This window comes from Delphinus delphis, chromosome 21 (assembly GCF_949987515.2).
Source record: "Delphinus delphis chromosome 21, mDelDel1.2, whole genome shotgun sequence".
NCBI classification, from domain to species: domain Eukaryota; kingdom Metazoa; phylum Chordata; class Mammalia; order Artiodactyla; family Delphinidae; genus Delphinus; species Delphinus delphis.
Window position 1 is genome coordinate 1806452 of NC_082703.1, and position 17449 is coordinate 1823900.

At 49.5% G+C, this 17449-nt stretch overlaps 1 protein-coding gene across 2 annotated transcripts in view; it reads right to left on the reverse strand.

Moving 5' to 3' along the window:
* The window catches only part of CSGALNACT1 (chondroitin sulfate N-acetylgalactosaminyltransferase 1), a 322489-nt gene that overhangs the window by 65719 nt on the left and 239321 nt on the right, over positions 1-17449 (reverse strand). The window lies entirely within an intron of this gene.

A 17449-nucleotide genomic window follows, 5' to 3' on the forward strand; every position in this document is an offset into this window, starting at 1 on the left:
ATTCCTTGCAACAATCTCATGAGGTATTAGTAATGCCCACTGTGCAGATAAGAGAAACGGGAGCGGTTTCTGTCTGTACGTCTACAGATACAATTAGTTAGATGGCTCAGCTGAGATTTTTAACAGTTTTTTAAAAATTAGTTAATTTAGTTATTTTTGGCTGCGTTGGGTCTTCGTTGCTACATGCAGGCTTTTCTCTAGTTGTAGCGAGCGGGGGCTACTCTTCGTTGCGATGCGTGGGCTTCTCATTGCGGTGGCTTCTCTTGTTGTGGAGCACGGGCTATAGGCGCGTGGGCTTCAGTAGTTGTGGCACACAGGGTCAGTAGTTGTGGCTCACGGGCTCTAGAGCGCAGCCTCAGTAGTTGTGGCACACAGGCTTAGTTGCTCCACAGCATGTGGGATCTTCCCGGACCAGGGCTCGAATCCGCGTCGCCTGCACTGGCAGGCGGATTCTTAACCACTGCGCCACTAGGGAAGTCCCTTAAGCTGAGATTTAAATCCAGGCATCTCGACTCCAAAGCCATACTTATGAAAGAAGACAGCAGAGGGATGGGATAGTCTAATATCAGTACATGTTTCCCACTGTGAGATCATGGAAAATATATATTGGTCTCTGCCCTGGTTCCTGGCACAGAGTTCCTCAAACCCTTGGAATTTTCTGGGTGACAAGAGTGTTTTTTGTTTTGATGAGGTGACTCTGGGTGGGCTTCTGGATGGGGCCTGGTCACCGGAAGGACAGAGTCATGATTAGAAGCATGGAATTTTCAGCTCCACCTCCGCATTCTCTTGAGAAGTGAGGAAGGCTGGAAATGGAGTTAATAATCGATCATGTCTGTGTGATGAAGCCTCCATAAAAATTCCAAACGTATAGGGGTTCAGAGAGCATCCAGGCTGGCGAACAGCTACAGATGCTAGGTGGCACCCAGAGAGGCCATGGAAACTCTGCCCCTTCCCACATATCCTGCCCTACATCTCTCTCCAATCTCTATGTTCATCTGTATCCTTTATCATATCCTTTTATCATAAACCAGTCATCTAGTAAGTAAAATGTTTCTCTGAGTTCTGTGAGCTACTCTAGGAAATTAATTGAACCCAGTGGGGGCATTGGAACCTCCAATCTATAGCTGGCCAGTCAGAAGCACAGGTGGTAACCTGGGTTTCGACTGGCGTCTGAAGTTGCGGAAGGGGGCAGGCTTGTGGGACTGAGCCCCCAACCTGTGGGATCCGATGCGCTCTCCAGGTAGAAAGTATCAGAACTGAGTTGAATTCTATGATGCCCAGCTGGTGTCGGAGAATTCCTTGCTGGATGTATGGGAAAAACCCCACACACACATTGGAATTGGGCACAGAACCCTTTTACCTGCCCATGAGTCACAGCAGAATGAGAAGGTTTGCATTTTACATAGACCAAGATTGTAAAAAATTAGTTATATGCAGTTATGACACTGGCCCACACTGGCCCCCCTTTGAAGGGCAGAAGATGCATCTCCTACTGGTGCAGTATGGAGATGAACAAGAGAATGCCAGGTCACCTAAGACAGGTTAACAGCAAAGAGACTGCTGTGAATCGCAGCGGGGTAAGGCATCCTTGGAAGAGAAGGAAGATGGACCAAGGGCAAGAACCAGGATGGTTACTAAAATAGAAATGCCAAACACACATTAAATTAGCTTTCTACTTTAAACACTCAAATACATAGAGATATGGAAGAATAAAAGTGCATATGAAATCATCACTGTCAAACATTTATTGAATAGTAAGTACAGTGGTTATTTTTATGTGTTTAGACCTTAAATTGCTAGTCTCTCTCTCAGAGGAAAAAAATCAAATGAGCAAAAGTTTACTCATCACACTGCAGGGCCACCCCCTCCTCCAGTTCAAAGGAAGTGTCCTCCTTCTTCCTGGGCAGGCTAATCCCTCTACCTGTGCTCCTGTGAATTAATTTACTCATTCAACCAACACCTGTCAGCGTCTATGTACCAGGCACCCCACTTTGTGTTAGGGCTAGAAAGTGGTATGAGAAATGGTCCGTCATCTCAGGCTAGTGGGAAAACTTAGCAATCACAGGACACAAATGCTATGAAAGAGAAGTGCATGGGGTCAGCACCAAATGCCCCAGCTTGGGTTTCCGCTGGCTCCCTTGACAAAGACATCTTTCTCTACCCCAATTAAAGAGTTGAGTATCTCTACTTTCAAATTTAAAACAAACAAACAAAACCCCTCTCCTTCCATGTTTTTGCTAGGAACCTTTCATTTGGGAGGCCAAGAAGAGCTGTTATCTCTCAGCTGTGATGATTCACTTACACACATTTTCTACCCAAAGCCTCTGTCCACGACTTGAACGGCACAGACGCGAAATTCTGCGCCAAGCTCAGAAAATGACCAATTGCCTCCACGGACTAGTTACCGCCTGGGCCAGCTGCCTTCATGGGCCAACTGCTCTCTTGATGTCCCGAAATGTCTCTAACTTCTGGATTCGCAGGTAAGAGCCAACAGCATTCAGCAGCCAATCCCATCAGTAGCCCTGCTCTCCCATCTGACTTTCCAGCTACTCTTGAAACAGCACAGGGAACAGTCCCAATTTAGGCAGCTAAATATATGGCACATCATACACACCAAGCTACAGATGGAAAGCCACATATGCGAGGCTGCCGCAGCTCACGCTGTCTTTCACAAACCGACTGACTGCAAGACATATTTTTGGAAAAGAAGGGAAAGGGGAGAGACAGGCTTAAAAAAAAGGCACCATTGACAGTGAGGTCTTTTTCCAAGAGGAGGAAGAAGAGGTGTTTTGTTCTCCTTCTTGACATTTGAAACTCCTGTTCCTCTCACAGGAGTCCTGGGAGGGCTTTGAAGAAAGTTAGAATTTGAAAAGGAATAGATACTGTACATGTATATGTATAATTGAATCACTTTGTTGCACATGTGAAACTAACACAACATTTTTAATCAACTACACTCCAATATAAAATAAAAGGTTTTTTTTTTAAAAAAAACAGCTATGTATACAGAATAACAACAACAACAACAAAATAAAGTCTATTTTGTCTGATACGGAAAAAAAAAAAGAAAGTTAGATAACAGAGTAAGACGTCATGGGGACAGGGACTCGGACGGAGAGCCCCAGAGCCGCGGGGATGTCGGGAGCACAGGCTCCACCAAACTGCTGTCCAGGGGCCACAGGACCCAGGGCCACCGTCCTGCAGAGCTGGTGACGAGGGTGAACATATGGCTCTCTGCCGAATCCTTCCCTCCAGCCTGGACACCTGCGATCCATCATAATGAGGATGGACACGGAACTCAGGGCACGAAGAAGCTGTGCTCAAGCCTCTTCCAAGAGGCTGGCCATTGCCTTTCTAAGAACGACCCTCACTTCTGCGGGCTGGCTGTCTTCTCCAGGCTTGGTATTTAGGGTAACGATTGGTCAAGACTGAGAAGCGACCTACAATGTGTTTTTCTCTTCTTGAGCCTCCAGAAGCAGGACAGAAATGCACTACCACCACCACCTTGGATTCTCTGTCTGTTTCAACCACCAGATTTTGTCACTTTGAGGAGATCAAACGCTACTTTCTTTTTTAATCATGTCAACATCGTTCAAGCACTGCTATATCCTTTTGCAAAATATAAGAGCAACAGAGTGTCAAAATAGAATATCTGGAAATAAAGAATCACCTATAGTTCCACCACTTGCGAATAAATCCATAAATGCTTTGATATAGCATTTTCATCCTCTTAATCTTTTTTCTTTACATAGTTAGGTGTAAACTTTATCATCACTTTCACAGCTAAAATTACAGTTTTGCTCATGACATAGGCTTTGCCCCATTTTACTTAATAGTTACTGAATAAATGATTTTTAGTTGCTATACAACATCCCACTTTAAAGATACATGATTTTACCAGTCTCCTACCGTCAGGCATCTGAGTTGTTTCTATTTTTTCACTATTATAACCATTTCTATGGCGTACATTCTTGATATAAATATTCACCAAGAATAAGTTTTCAGAAATGAAAATACTGGGAAAAGGTGTGCACGTTTTAGAGGCTCTTGATACAAACCGCCTTACAGAATGGTTGTACCCACAGATATTCACATTACCAGCTATAAATGTTCATCTCACCTCACCGTCACCAATGCCATGTATTGCCATTTTTTTAATTATGGCAATTTAATATTCAACTTTTGTTTTCATTTTTAACTGTTTTTCACTTTTTAATGTGTATTTCAGGCACCCGTGTCTCTTCTTCTGTGATCTGTACATATCTTTAGCACATTTATCTTTCATAATATTTGTCTGGACTTAAGTTTAAGCAAGAACTTATATCAGGCTCATTGTACCTTTAGCCAAATAAAGCAGGGTCTGTTTAGATTTCACCCTTAGCATTTGATGTGTGCCTCTCTGTTATCCAATAATCTGCAAAGGACATGACTGATTCTGAATAAATCTGGTACATAACTGAAGGGTACTAAGACATACTTTTATATCCACACACTTGATGTGAGGCCACACAGTCTGCTATTTTTCATGAATTCCAGTGCAATTTAGTTTGTGGCTAGAGGTTACTGAGATTAATGATTTCATTAAACATGTAGAGAAGGCCAAAGTATACTCCGTACTATTAATAAACTCTACTTACTGACCATCAACATATTCATAATTTGAGGTTCAGCCATGAACTTGAAAATAATAACATGTTTAAACTACAGCCTTTTAGGAACATTGGTAACTAGTGAGAATCCCTAAGAAAATGTCCAGAAATTTAGAGGATTTTAGTAACATAATATTATCTACGTGAGAACTGTGAAGGCTCCTTTTAGAGAAGCACACAGTCCTCACCCTGAGATCAGCCAACATACCCCTGGGCTCTGCCTGACACGCAGTAGACATTCAGTAAGTGTTTGTTGAATAAATAACTGTCCCAGGGTGCCGAGCTCACTGCTCCTGACCTGACTCAGATCGCATCTCCTGCCTGTTCCCTGTGTCCAGCTGAACCCCAGGCCTTTATCCCTGTTGAGCCCCTTGAACTCTGCACCTCCTGCCCTGCTTGGGCCTCCATGCCAACTGGTGCCAAACCTTGCCTGCATCGGGCCTGACACCCCAGTTGGACCAGGTTCTGCCCTAAAGGCTTTTGTCCCCTTCAACACCAGCTGGAGGCCCAGCTGTGGTTTGGTCTCACAGCGGGTCCACCCGGCAGCCCAGCTCCCAGGCCTCTGCTGATGGCCACTGACCAGCGATGGCACACACGCTCTTGGTTCTTATGCTTGAATGTTTGGCCTCAGACTAATGACAGCGTGTTTGGACGATGATTCCCAAACTGGAAATTCGTTTTTAAGGCAGTCAGTTGACTATGGCCAGAAACACGTAAACAGAGATTTTTTGTATTTCTGTCTGTTGAATTAAACTTATAGTAAAAATAAGATGTGGGTCTTCCTTTTTCAGCCTCTGTTCTACTTCCCCGCCCAGTGTCTGCCCATAATAGTCTCATATAAGAAGGACATGATTTAGCACTTACATACGGGGGAAAGAGGTTTGACATCAATAAGTACCACTGCTGCCTTAAATTCCCTTTTGAAAAAGCCATGATGTAAGTACATATGCTCCTGGTAGCTTGTTCATTACACACTCTGGAGAAATGCCTATGGAAGAGCCCAGGATTCTATGGTTGGACCCAAGGAGTTACCACCTCCCAACATACTCAGCTCCACAACCCCCCCACCCCCACCCCCTGCCCCGCCTTCCTGTCCCACGGCTGCAGCCTCGGTACAGGAGCCTTCACCACCTAACTGTTTATAATGCCTTGTCATTAGTCTCCCAGCCTTCACGTTCTTTTAAGGACAGAGGTTATGTCATATTTATTTTTATTTATTTATAAGTAGCTTTATTGAGATATAATTCACCTACCAAACCATTCGCCACTTCAACCACACAAGTCCCTGTTTTTACTATAGTCACAGAGTTGTGTGACCACTACCTCAATCTCATTTTAGAGCATTTCATCTCCCTGAAAGGAAACCCGTACCTATTAGTGGTCACTGCTCATCCCCACCTACCCACCCACCCACCTACCTGGAGTCCTAGGCCACCAAAAATCTACTTCCTGTCTCTACCCATTAGGTGGTTCTGGACATTTCATGTAAGCGAATTATACAATATGTGGTCTTTTGTATTTGAATTCTTCACTCAGCATCATGTTTTCAAGGGACATCTGTGCTGTAGCGTGTATCAGTACTTCATTTCTTTCTACGGCAAATACTTTTGTATGGATAAGTCACATTTTGTTTATCAGTCCATCCACAGGTGGACATCTGGGTTGTTTCCACCATCTGGCTATCCTGAACACGTTTTTGTGTGAATGTATGCTCTCCTCTCTCTTGGGTTCATACTTAGGAGTAGAACTGCTGGGTCATGCAGTAACTCTACATTTCCCATGTTGAGGAACTGCCAAATTATTTCCCAAACCTGCCGTGACTCCCAGCCCACTCCAATATCCCCTCTACCCTGCTGTCATAGTGACCCAGCTGGAAAGCCAATCTAACCACTATTAAAAATGGTCAACAGTGCCTATGGCCTGTAGGCTAAACTAGAAACTCTAAAATGCATATAAACCCTTGATGATGTTGGTCCTAATCCTTCAGGGTCGTCATCTGGCCACACCTCCTCCCACCCAGACCAACATCCTCCTACTTAGTACTCCAGCATCCTCTGGCTGCCTGCAGGTCCTCGACTGCCCCAAGCTTTCACACGCCTCCGGGTTCTGCCCATGTCACTCCCCCTGCCTGGAGCACTCCCCCGCCCCAGAGCACATGCCCTTGACCTGAGACAACTCGAATCGTCTTTCAAAAGTCTTTTCCGTGATGCCCTTTCTGACCCCGCCACCTACGGCCAATCTCTCCCCCTTGTACCACTGGTTTAAGGTGTGACTCTGCCGTCATCGCCTGTGAGGGGCAGGGACCTGGCGTGTGACTGTGTCCACCCCTAGCATGGACGATGCCGGCACAGAGGGCACGGCCAATGGATGAACAGACTGAACACCCAAGTCTTTCAAAACCTCAAAGCATAACTCTCCCGTTACCCATCTATTCCTGCATTTAAGAAGCTATGACGCTTCAGGTCACGCCGAACATAATCACTTCCTCCTGGAACTTCATTTCCTCTCGGCTCTGTCCTCTACCTTCAGCATCCTCCCTACAAGAACCTGCACGTGACGAAACCTCACAAAATCGTGTTTTCCAGACCAACTGATAAACCAATGGAACCTCCAAGGATAGAAAAGTCTATTCCTTCTCTTCATCTACGTCCACAGCAAAGACGGGGGGCTGAGGGCAGAAGGAGAGCCGGGCAGGACGCAGGCCAGCGCTTCCAAGATGGAGCCACGCCCCTTGGTGTTTTCTCTTCCCCCACCTCAGCTCCTGTGAGTCCTACAATGAGAATAAAGTCATCGGGCAAAGGCTCAGCGGCCCTGCCAGCTCATCTCCCTGCGGATGCCGACTTCTGATCAGCAGCCTGGGTGGGAACAGATGGAGAGAGAGGAGAGACGGTTCACCGACCCTGGTGACCACTTACAACTCTAAGCAAAATATAAAAGAGAATCTCATCACTGTCACCCATATGCTCCCTTTCCCTGGGTGAGTCGGATGGGGTCTGACTTGTAGTGCAGGAAGCGCTGGCTGCTGCTGACAGAAACATTTACAGGGCAAAGGAAATGGGGGGGGATCCCCTATCCACAGGTGGGCTGCGTTCAAGAGTGCACGTGTAAATCGCTCCGAAGGCACAGGAACACTAGGATCTGTGGTGGCGACGTCCTCGGGCCAGCCACAGGGCCCTGATCCACCACGCGCCTGCGGAGATGCACCCAGTGCTGTGAACCAGCCCGAGTCCATGGCCGTGAGGTCCAGTCCCAGTTACGGCTCCCCAAGTCAGCACGACAGACATCGGATGGGACAGGGGACCATCCCTCCCTCCCCCACAAGACCGGGGACAAGGGGCACTGGCTGCAGGGAAGGAAGGAAGGAGCCAGGTGACAGCCAGGGACAGAGCCCCAGAGGAAGCAGCAGGACAGGACACAGAGGGGAGAGCACAGCTTCCCAGCGCTTCCAAGTCTTGGCTTTATTTCCTAAACAACGGTCTGTGTAGAGTGACAAAGAGGTGGGGCGGCAGGTGCCAGCTTCAGCCACCAAAGTGTCCCCAGGCCTGCAGGGACGTGTGGGAGAGGGTGGAATGCAGGAAGAAGGCGAATGTTTGATGTGGGAACAGGACAGCACCTTTCCCCCATTTCCCCTTAACTCCCCCCACCCAGCTAACACAGGACCCGCATCAACACCAGCAGGAGGGTGACAGGGATCCCAGGCAGACCAAGGTGAAAGGCAGAAAGGGATGGAAAACAGTAACCCCAAGTTCTGACAACGCAGAAGGCAGGGATGGCTCCACACGCCAGTTTGGGGAAGTGTGCTTGGAAGTGATCGATTGTCACAATACTGTTACTTTTTATGATCGTGTGACATTTGATAGAAGAAATCCAAGTGGCCAACACTGAAACATTAAAACTCAAAGAATAGACATATGGTACCAGATTGGCTTAAGCAACCTGCCATTTCTCTGATTCATGGCCACAGAGGAGAGACCACGGCATTCAAGGTTTCCGCTCAGAGGACCCAGGTGTGGGATGTCCCAAACTTCCCGCTCATCAGCGAGATCAATGCTGTTGGCTTGAGCATGATGGGTGAAACCATCAACAGATTGTGAGAAGAGGTTACTGATTCATAGAGAAATGGAAGCAGATGAAGTAATCAATAGATCTTAAATTATTATTTTAAAAAGTGGTTTCACACTTCTGCTTCCACTCCAGGGTATGATGAGTTTAAAGACACATTGCTCACAATGAAAAAGAGCCAGACTCCCTTCAAATGCAGGACTTTTCTGAACTTCGCGGAGAGCTGAGGCCACAGAACAAACGGCTGGTCCCAAATCTGAGGAGAGACAGGAGCCTGCAGGGAGGGGAGAGCAGGGAGCGCTGGCCCAGAGGGGCGGAGGACATGGGGCGGAAGAAAGAAGGCTGAGCACAGGCTGGCGGCACAGGGACGTCCTGGGGCTCCAGAGAATGGATAGGTCTGTACCCCCGCGGCTCTTCCTCCAGAAGCCTCCTCGGGTACTCACAGAAAATCAGAGCCTTAGAAGTGTCCACGAGGTGCAGGCCCGAGGGCGGGGGTCAGCAGCCATGTCGGGGGGCCCTTTCCTCCTGTCCCCCTCTCTGGAACCAAAACCTATTGTTGGGGAAAGCGCAACAAACATTCTCACCCTCAGGAACTGGTGAAAGTTCCCTGCAGCTGGGGAGGGAGGAATAAAAAGTCTTATTCCTGGGGTGGGACAGGAGACACCCCAAGAACCAAAGACCTGGTAGGACTGAGATTTAATCAGAACATCAGAGACAGCTCCACTCCCCACTGCCCTGCAGTAAGCGAACAAGCTTGAATAGTAAGTGACAGCAGAAATGCTGGGAGGGGACAGGACAGGAGCACAAGGAGACCTTCCCCAAGGGGTCACAGGGCTGGACGGACAGCCCTCAGGCAGAACCACCTCCACCCTAACACAAGGTATGACCGAGGAATTTGGAGCCTGGGATGCACTGAGGGTAACCATAGCAACCACAAACCTCAAGCCCCGCCCACTCCTGCTCCCGTGCATGCATACACACGGCACAGGAAAGGGAAAAGTGCGCCATTTCCAGGCATAAACACTATTTATCTCAGTCTCTACTAGCTGCACCAGAGTCAACAAAAGTTATGAGGTTTGGAAAAGACAAGAAAAAAATCCAAGACACAAAGCAATCATCAGAACCGGACTCAGAGATGACACAGATGCTGGAGTCATCTGATAGGGAATTTAAAATAGCGATGATTAATATGTTAAAGGTGGAAAAAGTGGACAACACATGCGATCAGATGGGCAACTTCAGCAGAGAGATGGAAATGATCAGAAATAAATGGAAATGCTAGAAATTAAAAGCGCAGTAATAGGCATAAAGAACGCCTTGATGGGTAGTCTCTCTGCTGAGGAAGAATCAGTTAACTTGAGGTGGGTCAATGGAAGTTACCAAACACAAAGAGAAAAAAAAGTGAAAACAAAAAAGAAACAGAACATCCACTAGCTGTGAGACATTCACACAGGTGGAGTCCAGAATGAGACAAAAGGCACGGGGCAAAGAAGGACTGGCTGAAATACTGGCTCAGAATCTCCCCAAATGAATGACAGACACCAAACCACGCAGCTAAGCAGTCCCGAGAACACCAGGCAGGAGAAACACAAAAACGAAGCAAAGCTGAGGCACAACCGAGGAGACAGTGCCGTACCAGCGCTGCCTCCCAGGGCTGCTGCCTGCACACGTGCAGAATACTGGCCGCAGGGAAGCCGGGGAGAGGCAGGCGGGAACCCTGCGCTGTTCCTGCAACTCTCCTGTAATTCCAAAATGACTGCAAAATACAGCATTTCTTAAAAGTGGTTTTGGTGTTAGGTACTCTGTTGAGAATGCACTAGTAACACCCAGGGCAGAAAATGAAGATAACTTTCTAAAGACGTCCTCTCCACTCATCCCCAACCTCTGGCATTTATGTTCTTGAGTTTAGAGTTTAAATCTGATTTGTGATGGGTCCCAGGAACCCAAGTACTCTTTATGGTATTGTTTTGATGGAAAATATCCTCCCACAAACAGCTAATTTACAATGGAAATTGAAGAGCGGAGGTGAGAACTGGGTATCTTGGGTTTTCTGTAAACTTTCTTCCACAAGGTTCGAGCCATCTCTCTTATACACACGGACCGGGCAGGGTGTACTCAGAGACAGGAGCTGAATGGGCCGCGGGTCTGGTGCCCCAGGCCCATGCTGCTCACCCGGCACGGGGAGCAGGAAGCCGAGACCCCAGGGCCAGCGGGGTCGGGGGGGACCTCGAGGGAGTCAGACTCTGGCCAGGCTAGGCTCCCGAATGGGAAACACCACTGTGAGGGCTTGCAGCCACTGAACAGGGAAAGCACTGTGCACCCATCGCTGCTGCCGGATGTGGTGAGGAAGACGAGCTGAGTCTGATAAACCAAGGGTGACAGAGGGAAAAGGGTCCGCGAGCTCATCGCACGGCCTCGGGAAGATGACAGGGAACTTCTGGCTGGAAGAACCTGAAGACTGCAGAAAGGCTTACAGGGGGCAGGGCCTTGGGTGCAGAGGATGGCGCACGGGGAGGAGGAGGGTCAGGGCAGGCAGGAGAGCTGGGCACTGGGCGAGGGGGGGAAGGGCAGGAGAAGCAGCGGGAACAGAGCTGGCAGGCAAGCTGGGATCAGAAGGCGGGCAGGGGCCCCCAGGACTGCCGGCACCGTGGGCTTTCATCCAATCCAGAACTCACATAAAGTGCGTATGTTGGAGAAGAAAACAGGACCGTAAACCCCGTCTCTTCCCTTAAGCACGGGACACGCCCGCCACCCGGCTCCCTGACAGCTCCCGACTGGCTCTTCTGCACTCCATCTTCTCTCCTGACTCGTCAGCTCCCACCCCTCTTCCACACTGCTGTAGGAGTCTCAGAAGAAACGCACCCCGATCAGTTCAAGTAAAGCATTTCATGCTGAAGGCGCCCAGCCCCGCATGACCCCCTCCCCTTAATTGAATGATGCGGCCCCTCCCGTGCCGCTGTCTGCCCGTCTCCCCCAGGAGCTCATGAATTTCCTTCTCTTCCTTTAAAACCTTCTTCCCAAGAACATTTATACAGCTCACCCGGGTGGGGCCTCTCCCAACCGTCTGCACCCCTTGGACGTGCTTTTAGGTTTCCCCCATACTATCCGGGACCAGAGAAGCGTGTGGATAGGTCAGAGACCCTCGGAGGTCCGAGGTGGCATGGCCAGGAGCTACGATCTGAAGGTCTGGCATCTGAGCCCATCACTTGCCACCTGAGTGGCCTGGAGGCTGTTACTTAACCTCCGAGTTCCAGACTCACACTGACAAAACGGAGGTAAAATGAATCCAGGGTGCTGGTGGAAGAGGGGATGAGATGAACCAGTGCTGGTGAGATGTCAGGACAGGGCCTGGTGCGCAGACACAAGACCAGCTACGATAAACCACGGGGTCCCCATCTCCGACCACGGGACCCCCAAGATGCCACCGCTGCTTGAGCACCTGAGAACCACAGCAAGTGTGAGGAGGCGGCGGTGAGCTGAGTGGGACTCAGGAGCTGAGCTCACTACCCACCGCCCCCCAAATGAGGGACCGTCTGACTACAGATCCAGGCGACCCTGTGAGCTAAAGCCCTTGGCCCAGGCCTCAGGGTCCTCGTGTCCAATATCCCCAGTGACTCTTGGGTCCCGCCTGCTGGCTGGGCTGATCTCCCCCTAACCCCACCCCGGTCCTATTCCCCGGTCAGTCGGCTTTCTGGCCCCCGCCCTCTGCTGCCATCTGTTCCCCTCTCGCTCGCCCCTCCCCGTAACCCCATCTCCCCTTCGAGGCTGGCTCAGGTCCCACCTGCTCTGAGGTCTCTCCCAAGCCCCAGGGGCCTTCAGGCACCGATTCTGACACTCGGACCAACGGCCACTTTCCGCCACTGAACCTCAGTCACTGAGAGCTTTGTCTCCCCATGTGGGGAACCGGGTCCTTCAGGCCAGAGACCTGGCTTCATCCTCCTTCCCCCGCCCCTCAGGCCACTGGGGACGTTCTGCCCGCAGAGCAGGTGTCCCGTCCACGCACGTCGATTAAGCCTGGGCACCGGGCCTCATCCACGACCCCGCACAGGACAAACTCGGGGTCTGGCTAAAAAACTATGGCTCCTTTCCGCAAACACCAGCTCCTCCCCAACGTGGCTGACAGACTGGGCCTGCTGGGCTGCACCCCTTGCCTGCCGTCTCCCCGCCGCACCTCCCACGGAGCCCGAGGCCCGGGTCCAGGCCTCCGCCCATCGCGCCTCTGCTCAGCACTCCCGCTAACGCAGCCACGTTCCTCCGTCCTGGACGTTCCCACAGCATCCCCAGCTCCCTCTTACAGCACATCCCTAGTAGGAAACGTGAGGCAGGAAGAACAGTGACACCTCAATTTAAGAAAAATCCCCTGGGAACGAAAGTGCTTCAAATGAGTCCAATAAAAAATTCTAACAACAAGGTTATCGTAAAACAAAGTTAAGACTTGCCGGTTTCTGCAGTCTTGCTAGAAAGTACTCCACACGCACAGGATGGGTGTCAAACCAAGGTCGCGCCTGTCCCGGTCTGCCGCGGGTCCACAGAGCTGGCCTCAGCGATGGTGTCAGGCTGCACAGTGTCCTAGTTCCGTCTCCCTGCCTCACCCTCCCTCCTGGCCTCTCTATTCGGCGGTAGGACTGGCTGCCCAGTTTGCAGGGACCAGAGCAAAATGGAAAGGTAGGGCCCCTTGTTCACAACTTACTGAGAATTTCAAAATATTCTGAGACAGCAGAGCACCTCCCCTGGCAGGAGGCTCAGCCACTCCCCAGAAGGGGGGCTAGGGTCCCGCCCCCGCAGAAGGGCAAGGCCGCTACCCTCCTCACCATCCCCCCAGGAAGAATCCCTCTACAGTGTAGCCTCAAAACGTTTATTGGCATTTAAGCCTCTTATCTCTGATTTCAGAATAAAAAGCATTTCTCCCTATTTAGGAACGTAAAGCATCAGCAAACACACGAGGAGACCTCAGGGAGGAAGCAGACAGACGGAACGGGCTGCGGTGACAGAGGAAACTAACACCACGCAGGCCCGGTGGGAACTGGACAGTAAACACGCATGGTCCTTCCGTGCACGTGACGAGAGGGCGGGTGGGAAGGGCTGTCCTGGGTTCTACGGCCTTCGCCTCCCTGGAGATGCTGGCTGAGAACTGAGGCCCCGCTCAGGACCTGAAGCCCTATGTCCTGCCCACAGCAACCTCCCTGCACCACCTGCTCTCTTCCCTCCACACCCCGTCCACTGCGCGGAATACCCGTTCTCCCTTATTTCTGCACCAAGATCCCCAGGCGCCCCCAAATGCCCGGCAATGCACCTGAACGCCTGCCTTACCTTTCCTCCCCAAGTCACAAAGGAGCATCTCCCTGACATGCACGCTGAGCACGGTCCCGAGCACCCGGGTCTCCAAGCACCTGGCCCTGGGGCTGCACTCAGCAACATGGTCACCGGGCATCCTTGGAGGTTATGCAGAGGCACCAACAATGGACATAAAAATCTCCGGGCCCTCACCCGGTGCCTCAGCCACCCAGGAAGCACGCGGTCTTGGCTGTGGAGCCCAGGAGGTGGGAGCTTACTGGGCAGGCGACGGTCACTAAGGCTTTAGAGCTATTCCCGTATCCCCTTGTTTTAAGACGCGTCTCAGGGTGCCTTCAAAACCTTCAGTTTCTTGTGGCTGGTGGTTTGACTCCATCTCACCGTAAAATCAAGTCTTTTGGCATCTGAGACACTCTTGCCACCACTAACCCTGCAAAAGCTGGAGGGGAGCTGCCCAGGCCGGTACAGAACCTCCCCATGGAGACAGCAGACACAGCACCTCACACAGGACTCACGGTGTTGGGGGTTTGGGTTGTAAAAGGGGAATAATTCGGGAGGCTAAACTTTTATGAAATGACGTCGAATGTAGGCCCCGGAGCTCTATTTAAATGTACCATCAAAGCCCCAAATTGTGCCACTCAGACTTAAACAGGAGCCTGTGTATCCCACACAGGAGTCATGAACCACAAACACAAAGAGCTTTTCTGTTCACTTGAGGAGATAAACAGTTAGGCTTCCGAAAGCACAGGATCTGATCATGCTTTTCTACTTTATCTTCTTTTCCCAGACGGTTGTACAAAATATTCATGTTATTATGTGAGAATCCAATGCAAGAATCAGTGCCAGTGAAACATCTGGTGAAGGGAAGCTGGGGCAAATGTTGTTCCCTCTATGTTTCAGAGATAGATAGTAATTCAATCAACATGGATAATAAATTAGATGGTCATCAATAGGCATTCGCCCTCCGCAGGCTTCACAGAACTGTAGGAAGTGACCATGGTCAGAGCAGACCTTACAGATCATCTGTCTGAATCCCTTCTTCCACAGAGCAGAATCCCAAGGGGTGGGGCATATCCTGTCACCCAGCAGAGGGGGGCAGGACACCCCTCAGGGACGGTTCCTCGGCAAAGCCAAGAAGAAAGCCAAAGTGGTGCTTTGTATTTTGCAGAAAGCTGGGCCGGGTGGGCCTTGGGGGACATGAAAGTCAACTTCTCCCCAGCCACCAGGAGGTGAGGGGTCTGGGTCAGAGTCACACAGCCTCTGCTGTGTCATCACGCCTCCTGCCCCACGGTTGGCTTTAAGTCTACTCAACTGTTATCATCCAGAAGCATCCCACAGGGTTTTATTATTATTCGTTTAAACACAAAGAACCCCCATCCTTATCACACTAGTTCAGGGTTCAGTGAATCCGTGGCCCTCGTGTAGAGCTCTCTGAGGGTGTGGAACCCAGGTTTGCCCATGGACTTCCACTCAACTGCCCCAACGTTTAGACTACTGACACCCAAACACAAAATGGTCTCTCCAAGGTTATGTTTAAAAACCCAAATACGTTATGTTAAAGATACACTTCATCCTTACAGGGTCCCATTGCTTGTTCTCACGCGTTATAAAACAGATTTCAAATCAGACCCTCTCCGTTCCTTTCGTTCTCCTCAACTAGGTGTATGTCAAAGAACCGTGAGCCAGGACTGCAAAGGTCTTCAAATGTAATTCAGTCCAACCACGTCTCTGATGCTAGAGTCATGAATTATCACCTCCTGGCCATCCAGCTGATGACAGAATCCTTGCAGTGACGGGAATCCCACTTTGCTCCAAAACATCACTGTTTGACAGTTACTCCTTTTGCTGAATTTAACTCTGCCTTCCTGCAGCTCCCTGACTAGTGAAGTCTTTCATGATGCCTCAATTCCTGGGAATATAAAAGATCCCCTCCACCATCTTTTGTGATAAGAATGAAAAAGTGAGATCAACTGTGTATGACAATCAAATACATAGAAACATATTTAAAGTGTTTGCGTCTATTTACTCATCATATGAACATAGCTGACAAGACTTTCCCCAAACTTGGAAGGTGTGTGTGGACTGATCTGCCTTCACACACAGGCTGTGTTAAGCCCCACGGGGCAGCATGACAAGAGGGTTTCGGACAGAAAGTCAGACGTACCACAGAGCACCTCAGCTCAGGGACAAGAGGCCCGAGTCACCGAGAACCACAGGCCTTGCACTTTAGATCCTGTACACAGAAAAGCGGACGGGGATTTCAGACATGAAAGCAGATTAAAAATCACTGATTTGTAATCAAGTCCTTTTGAAAGTGCTTTGCGCGAGGGCAGCTCTGGCAGCGTACTCCACAACCAGGGTTTCCTTTTTAAGGATGTTTAATGATTTTCCCTGGGGGTCAGCTAGGCAAGTAATAGTTGTGGAAATGTTTCATAAACCCTAAAGCACTATAAAATGGGATGCTACACCCTCACGATACTATAAACGCTTACTGAGTGCTTACCTTGTGTTTATACTTGCTAGATCCCCAGTGCAGTAGGCACTTTTAATACCTCATATAAATGAGTAAAATCCTGACATCAGTGAACGAAAACCTGTCACTTGCCATCCGCCTCTACAAGGATGAGGTCAATAGCCACGGCAGCCGCTGACCTTCAACTCACCCTGAAAGGAGTTCAGGGTGGAGATCAGGAACGAGGCCCTCTGTGCTCTGGGAAACCCTGGCAGAACAGGCCTTCAGATAGAGGTTTTCAGGAGATTTTATGAGCCCAATTCTTGCATCTTCTCTTATCTAGAAAAGCACTAAAATCATGAATGGTGACATCTGCTCCTCGTGAATGGCAGCCACCTTCTGCCAGAACGTGTGCTTCACTGCACGGACCCCCTTCACCAAAGTCACACATACGCTGACGCCCACCCCACCTCTTCGGATCAGTTCCTCAGAGCTGTCTGAGATGCTGTCCCGGGCTATCGTCCTCATTTTGTCCCCAAATAAAATTTAACTCACTACTCTCACATTGTACTTTTTTTTTTTTCAGTCAACAGACCAAAAGCTTGATCTTGCAAAAGATTTCTTTGCCTAGTCTAGGTATATGAAAAATGATAATATACCAAAATTGCATTAATTTACAGTTCACATGTAAAGGGGAAAAAACCATAAGACAGGAAAGCATCCAGAGAGAACAGGCATAAATAGCAGAGGGAGGGTTTCTGGTATGACTAAAGAGGGTTTGTCTTCCTACAGGTTGATGAGACGGTCGTTACAGAACTAAAGTAGGGAGCAGGGTAAGGTGCACAAGCCATGTGTCTGGGAAGTATCTCCTTTCCGGAAACAGGAGGAAGAGCTGGATGCCCTCGAAGGCAGTTCCTCTTCCAAATTATTAGTTGATTTTTGAATCAGTAACAACGGAAAAATTGGTAAGAAGAGTCTTCCAAGAAACTCCAAG